The sequence below is a fragment of the Cetorhinus maximus genome, chromosome 24 (assembly GCF_964194155.1).
Source record: "Cetorhinus maximus chromosome 24, sCetMax3.hap1.1, whole genome shotgun sequence".
In the NCBI taxonomy this organism is placed as follows: Eukaryota; Metazoa; Chordata; class Chondrichthyes; order Lamniformes; family Cetorhinidae; genus Cetorhinus; species Cetorhinus maximus.
Window position 1 is genome coordinate 41,441,326 of NC_135902.1, and position 7,830 is coordinate 41,449,155.

The following is a 7,830-nucleotide window of genomic DNA, read 5'->3' on the forward strand; positions in this document are numbered from 1 at the left end:
ACACTGAGTAAACCTGTGTGCTCTTGCTGCTATGCTAACAAAAACAGGAGCAACTTCATGTCAAGCATAGTCAGTGAATGAATAACAAACAAATCTCCACGGTATTCTTCTGATATTAGAGCTTTTTTATTTGTTTGGGTTAATTTAGCTTTTTTCAATCTAACCATACCACTTGCCCTGAGTGTACTTCATGTGGTTTTAACTTGACATGTTTGTGAATGTTACTGTTTGCCATCATGTTTTCTTTTTCAAACGCGCAAAGTGTTTTTTTTCTGATAGATCATGAAAGGAGCTTTGTCTGAAATTACAAGACAAATACTGTGTACCTGAAACCTGTGCCTAAATCCTTTCGAGTAAAGGTGGGCACAAATGGGATGTGAGAGTCCAAACCCGAACTCACAGAAAAAATCTAGGAGCGGCAACCCTTCTCTTGTATTGTCACTTTGGATTTTTATGTATGTGTCTACCAGATTTGCAGGATGGAAGCTCATAGAAACTGAAGTATTATTGACAGCAAATTAGTATCAAAGTGTTGACTGAATTATATCTAAAATTCTAATTGCATTAAAGGTTTCCTGGGCTCGTTCTTTTGTATTTATGTGCATGAAAATAATCAAACTGGCTGGAGTTTTCATATTGACCATTGTTTGAAGTAGGGTTGATGGGGTCAGATGGGTGGAGATAGAAAAGGAGATAATGCTGGACATTGAACTGTCAATTATTGGATACATCCAAGGATGGTGTTTCAACCAGAAGTTAAAAGGATAGGGAAGATTGTTGTAATGGTGTTGGTTACAGAATGTGTCTGTTAAGGAAGTTATTGTAGTCTTTTGTATGTTAACAGCTAGTCTTTATTAACTACATGTAACTATATACATACAGTAAAGATTTTAACACGCCTCTGGTCAACACTACATCTGGCCTAGATGACCCTAGATCTGGGTCATGTGCCTTCTTACATCACTGTGTGGGTGGTACTGTATTCAGTCCCACATTAACCCTGCATGTACAAAGATCTGAAGAAGAATATACTCCACTGCTCCATTTAAGAGCAGTCTAGTTAACTTTGATTATAGCTTTAATTATGGTGTCAGCTGTGAATCAGTTGGTAGCACTCTCACCTCTGAGTCAGAAGGCTGTGGGTTCAAGTCCCAATCCAGGACCTGAGCACAAAAATCTAGCTGATGCTCCAGTACATTGCTGAGGGAGAGCTGCACTGTTGCAGGTGCCATCCTTCAGTTGAGATGTTAAACCAAGGCCCTGTTTGCTCTTTCAGATTGCGCTATTTCAAAGAAGGGCAGAGGAGTTATCCTCATGTTCTAGCCAATATTTATCCCTCAATCAATATTACAAAAAAAACCACATTAGTTGGTCATTATCACATTGCTGTTTGTGGGAGTTTGCTGAGCACAAATTGGCTGCTGCATTTCAACAGTGACCATACTTCAAAAGTACTTCATTGACTTTAAAGTGCTTTGGGACACCTGATGGTCATGAAAAGGTTCTACATAAATACAAGACTTTCTTTCTTTTTCTATCTTTCTTTTTCTTTCCTTCTTTCTTTTGTTGTAAAAGTTATGCTCTCTATTTTGGTTGAATGACGTCAAGCTAATCTTGATCAAACCAAACCAATATCTGCATTGAGGGTCGTTCATTCATGTAATGTCAAAATCAGAGAAACCCGCTACGAAGATATCTCCTCAATATTATTTCTATCCATGCTATATTTGACAGGACTTCTTAATGTACTTAGTAAAAAAATGTAAGTTTCAATAAAGCTGCATACGTTATCCATCAAACTTGGATTATCCTGAAAACTAAATGGATATTTTTTTTCCCGTAAGGAAATATCAGATTTCATCTTGTCCTAAACGCAGCAATATTTTTCATTTCCACTCTTTCTGATCTACATTATATTTGCATCATGGTTTCCATTGTGTACATTTCCTTTAATACTTTGTGCTCGCAGTAAACACTACAGCCTGTATTATTGAATCAATTAACATATTGTGTAGGGCTATTGTTCTTAGTACTATTGCACAAGATGTCTTGGCTTCACTCATTCAACATTAAGACTTGGCATTATTTGAACTGCTTTCAGTTGGCTTTGTATTAATTGATATTTGATCTATTACAGCCATACAGGAAAACTTAGAATGACACTCAGTAGCTAGGCTGCCTTGCCTTTGCAGCAAAGTCAGTAACAACCCGAAGCTTCAAATTTGCTGGCTTTTTAAAATTTACCACTAGAAGCAGCTGGAAAAAAAAGTATAATGAAGCCCATCAGTCTGCGAGGAATGTATTGAAGAGAACCTTTGGCAGGCTTGAAGCATGTTTTCACCATTCTGGACTGGATCTACTGCTTAGCCCTCAGAAGGTCTGCCATTTTTTTTTGTAGTGTACCTTTCCTGTCACCACATTGACATTCATCATGAGAAAATCAAGGATATGAAGATTTCCAGTAGAGGGATGAGTTCACTTTCACACACAGCCTGGTGAATCACATGTGTGTGCTGCAGCTGCGGTAATCCAGGAAAATAAGGGCAGATGGTGTCAAGCAGTATTCCAGACTGAATGGCTCCCCATAAATCTGCCAAGTGTCCATGCATTATGTTCAACTCATCATCACGGGCATCCAGAAATGCACTGGGAAGAATATCAGTCATTCAGCCAAAAGATCTCCTTAAATAAATCGCTTGACGCACATTTTTCTACAGGATTGGAGTTGGACATGGAAATTAGAATAGGAATGGAAAGGGGAGAGAGGGACTTGCAGCAGATATCTTTGCCTGGCAGTTCTTAAGCTATGGGTGTGCAGGGTGTGCTTTTCCTGTTTGAGTTTGCTGAGAACAGGAAGGTGTCAATGCATTTCTCCAAATCACTATTAAAGGTAAGGAGAAAGGAGACCATTCAATAAATCCTGTAATCCTTTTGTTGGGAAAAGCTCACTTAGAAGTATAGTGAGCTATTTGACATCAATTCCCAAAATTACATGCTATACATATCGATCTCTCAATTAAAGTTGACTATAAGATTCTGAAAACTGTAAGTCACTTTTGTGTAAGGAATGTATATTTTGTAACCCAGATAGGTGAGCAATTCACTTTTATTTCCGCAATCCACCCTGTTGCTTGAACTTTTCCTGTTGTGAACACATGCTTCATATGTCTATATAGGAATAGAATACTTGACAAATTTCGGAAATTGCAATTTAAAACTGAAATTACTATTTTGTGTTTAGGGAGTAGATTTTTTTCCCCCAAAAACATACTTCATTCACAAAGTGGATAGATAAATAAACGAACCAATTGGACCAGATCTATAAAATCTCCTCTGTCATCCTCCTGGCCCTACAAGTGCACATGAATATCTGCCACCACTTCATTGTATCGAGGCCTGACGAGTGTATCTTGATCTGTTTTGGACTAAATAAGTGCTTCCATTGTAAAATCTGAACATCTCTATAGTGGAAATAAAAGCACAGCAAAATCTGCTGGATAAATTCGGTCTTTGTTTTCCTCTGATGAATTTTTTTGGCATGAGATGTGTTGCTGGTCCCCCAGGCATAGCTAGTAACCAGCCCAATTTGTAGAATTGTAGGTAGGAAGAAAACTATATGAAAAAAAAATGACTGCATTGTGCCTGCGTCTTGAAATGAACACGTAATTTACCACACGATGGTAACATAGAGACTCCCTGTCGTGCATCATTTTTGTCACCAATAACATCACAAACAACCAATGTAGCAATGCGTAGATGTCGCAAGGAGAGTTGCTGAAATACATTTTCAACTCCTGGGCAAACAAATAAAAAAGGATTTGTCAAAACTTTTTGGTGTCAACTGTGCCCCTTTAAGCTCCATTGGTGCTTAAGTTTCTTTAACAGGAGCCTTCATACAGGGATCAAATAGCAAGTCCTGTGCCAGATTTTATGACCCATGTCATGGTGTGTTCCCTTCTTATTAAATGCTATATCCTGAGATTGAATTGCTTCAGCTTTGTCCACTTTATAATAATCTCCATTAAGAGTTCTGTTGACTTAATTCTTGTAGCTGTTGGGCAATAAAAGTTGTATTCTATAAAATTTGGGAACATTCAGTACTCAAAGATTTAATTAGTAATGGATCCGTTTTTAAACATCTAATTTAATAAATCAATGAGTTAATTACTAAGGGATATACCTTTAAACATGTGGTTTAATGAACCAAGGATTTGACAATTATGGAACCTATTACTGAATGATCATCTGATATTTTAAAACTACAGCATACGCAATTCTTTAATAACTTTACTGCAGTTGTTAACACTCCACAATGAGTGTTTTTTTATATGTGCCAAGAGCTCAAAGCAAAGTAACTATTCACTGATGAGAGAACCATATGTAGAAAAATGCATGTTAGCTAAATGCTTTTTGGAGGTAGGTGGGCTTCTTATACCAGAGTTTGAGTACCCTGCAATACTCCAGATATTCCATAAGACTTTGGCTGTTCAAAGGAAAGATGTGACAGTAATTGAGGAAGGAATTTGTAGAATATTAGTGGAGTTCTATTAATTGGGTCACATAATTAATACATTGTTCACCAATGTGCATTGAACATCATGGGGCCTGTAGGAATAAACCAAGGAAAGGAAAATTCAGAAATGAAAACTGGAACCAGCCAGCAGGCCCATCAGCACCTAACTGAAAAAGACCGATTAACATTTTTTCCCTGGAAACGGTACAGAAGCTTAAACCTTTTCATTATTTGGCAAAACAGATTGAAAATGGTAAGCAGTTCAGAAAAGGTTAACCAAGAATGAAAAACCTTAAAAAAAAATATATTTTTGGCTGTGATTATCTTGTTTTTAGCTCTGTTTCACTGTGTATCATTTCTTGGCTGAAAGTATAGTCAATGAGACCCATTTTTAGACCTGTGGCTCTACTGCTCTTTAACTAAGAGTGAGAAGATGCATGAAAGCAGGACAAAGTCACCCGTTCTTAAATTTCTGATCTCAGCAAAGAAACACAGAGCAGAGTCAAAAGTGTTTCTTGGAGGAATGAACAGGCTAACATTGGCTGCTGTTGTGCACTTTCTACAGGCTGGTTACGTGGTAGCTATTAAGTGTAGGGAACGTTGACCACTCATCAAGAGGAATATATGATGTGGGGTGAGGATATAGAAGAGACAAATGTCACCTTCCTTTTATAAAACATAAAAATGATTTACTTCTGTAAACATACAAAGAAAAGCAAGTAGAAATTAGCTGGTCCATCTGATACTGTCATGGCATAACTTCTCCACAATGTCTCTGACCTCTGAAGGTGATTTGACAAGTTCCAGGAAATGACTGTGAAAGGCAGATATATCTCACAATACTTTGCATGTGTAATTACTACCACCCCATCTCCAACCTTCCTTTCCTCTTCTGAGTCTTTGAATGTGTTGTCGCCTCCAATATCTGTGCCTACCTTTCCCGAATCTCCATGTTTGAATCCCACAATCAGGTCTCCACCCCTGCCACAGAAATGGCTCCTATCAAAGTCTCAAATGACATCCTGCGTGACTGTGACCATGATAAACTGCTCCTCCTTATTCTTCTTGACCTGTCTACAACCCTTGGCATGGTTGACCACACCATCCTCCTCGAATATTCCCTCTCCATCATTTAGCTGGGTGGGGCTGCATTAGCCTGGTTCCATTCTTACATATCCAGTCATAGCCAGAGTATCACCTGCAATGGCTTCTCTTCCTGCTCCCACACTGTTACCTCTGGTGTTCCCCAAGGATTTATCCTTGGTCACCTCCTATTTCTCACCTGCATGCTGCCCTTGGAGATGTCATCCAAAAACACATCAGGTTCCACATGTATGCTGATGACACCCAACTCTACTTCACTAGCATACCTCCCAATCCCCCCATTAAGTCTAAATTGTCAGACTGCTTGTTTGACAGCCAGTACTGAATGAACAGAAATTTCTCCCGACTAAATATTGGGATGACTGAAGCCATTGTCTTCAGTCCTTGCCATAGACTCCATTACTTAGCATTGACCCCTGTCTGAGGCTGAACTTGACTGTTCATAATCTTGGTGTTAAATGTGACCCTGAGTTGAGCTTCTAAATACATATGCCTGCCATCACCATAACTGTGCGTGTCCACCTTTGCAATATTTCCCAACTCTGCACCTGCTTCAGCTCACTTGCTGTTGAAACCCTCATTCGTGCCTTTGTGAGCTCTAGGCTTGAATATTCCAATGCACTCTTGGCCAGCCTCCTACCTTCCATCCTCCATAAATTTAAGATCACCCAAAACTCATATCCTTACTCGCACCAGGTCTCATTCACCCATCACCCCTATGCTCCTGGTCTTACATTGGCTTCTATTTAAGCAGTGTCTTGATTTTAAAATTCTCCATCTTGATTATGAAACCCTCCATGGCCTCACTCTTCCCTTTATCTGTAATCTCTGCCAGCCCTCTAACATTTGAGATATCTGTGCTCATCTAAAGCTGCTTTCTTGAGGATCTAAGACTTCAGTTGCTCCACCATTGGCAACTGTGCCTTCAATTGCCTTGGCTCTGAGTACTGGAATTCACTCCCTAAGCCTCTTTTCCTCTCTTTACTTAAGATGCTTCACAACACCTACCACTATGACCAAGCTTTAGGTAATTTGCTCTAATATCCCATTGTGTGGCTCGGTGTCAAACTTTGTTTGATAATGCTCCTGTGAAGTGCCTCATGATATTTTACCATGTTAAAGACACTCTGTATTGCAAGTTGTTATTGTTGTTACGTTGGTTACACTGAGGAATTTATCCAGTTCCCTTTTGAATGTTTGCAACAACTATGAACTCTCCATACATGCTGATAATGTATCTCTGGTCACCCAGTTTGAATGCTGTATCTATGTGCACTGATCATTATTTTAAACACCACACATCAAATCTCTACGGAGTCCAAGCTTTTCTAGAGTAAAAGACAGCAGCTCTCTAATCCGATTGTGGTAACTGAGGATCTTTAGATATAGGCATTATTTCTATTTTCCTTCTACTGAATCTATTTTTATTTAAAAATTAAATACTTCACTCCTGTTGTATAGGGGGCACTTCTTGGATCATGGAATATTAATGAAAGAATGAATTGGAGGTCAGGATTTTCAGGTCGTTGGATGGGAGCGGGAGGTGGGCGAGCGCTGAAGTCTGCGCAGGCACGGGGGGTGCGCGCAATGAAAGCTCCCTGAAGACAGAGAGCTACCTTGGGGAGCTGAAGAATTTTAAAATCAAAAATAAAGATTTGGAAATTCTGAAAAAATGTCCCCACATAGGACTCACTCACATGAACATATAGATAACAAAAATTATGTCAAAGCATTTTTTTTATTTCTTTCCAATTAATGTCAGAAACCTCATCCTGCCTGTGGATGAGGTTTCCTCAAAAATGCAAAGGCCGCCTGGCCGATTCGCCCGCCCGCCAACCATAATGTTGGACGGGCAGCAAAATATCCCTCTTACTTAATACTTCAATGGCCTTAATAATCCTCTTAATTGTCGGCGGGCACGCTACTGAGTCTCGCGTGCACCTGCTGACCAAAATATTGCACGAGTGCGCGATGATGTCGGAACGCTCACCCAACGTCATCGTGTGCTATTTTGCGCCCAATCAGGTCAGGGGCGCAACCGCCTGCGAGATGTAAAATTTTGCCCAGAGAATTAGATGTGGAAGGCGATGTGCTCATTTGTGGCATTACACCATTTTTGTCATTTATTCTGTTGGATGATACTCCAGACCCCTTTTTTTTTTGGTTCAACCAACATTGACCATCACTGCTTAATGCAAGTAGGGTTTTGAAAA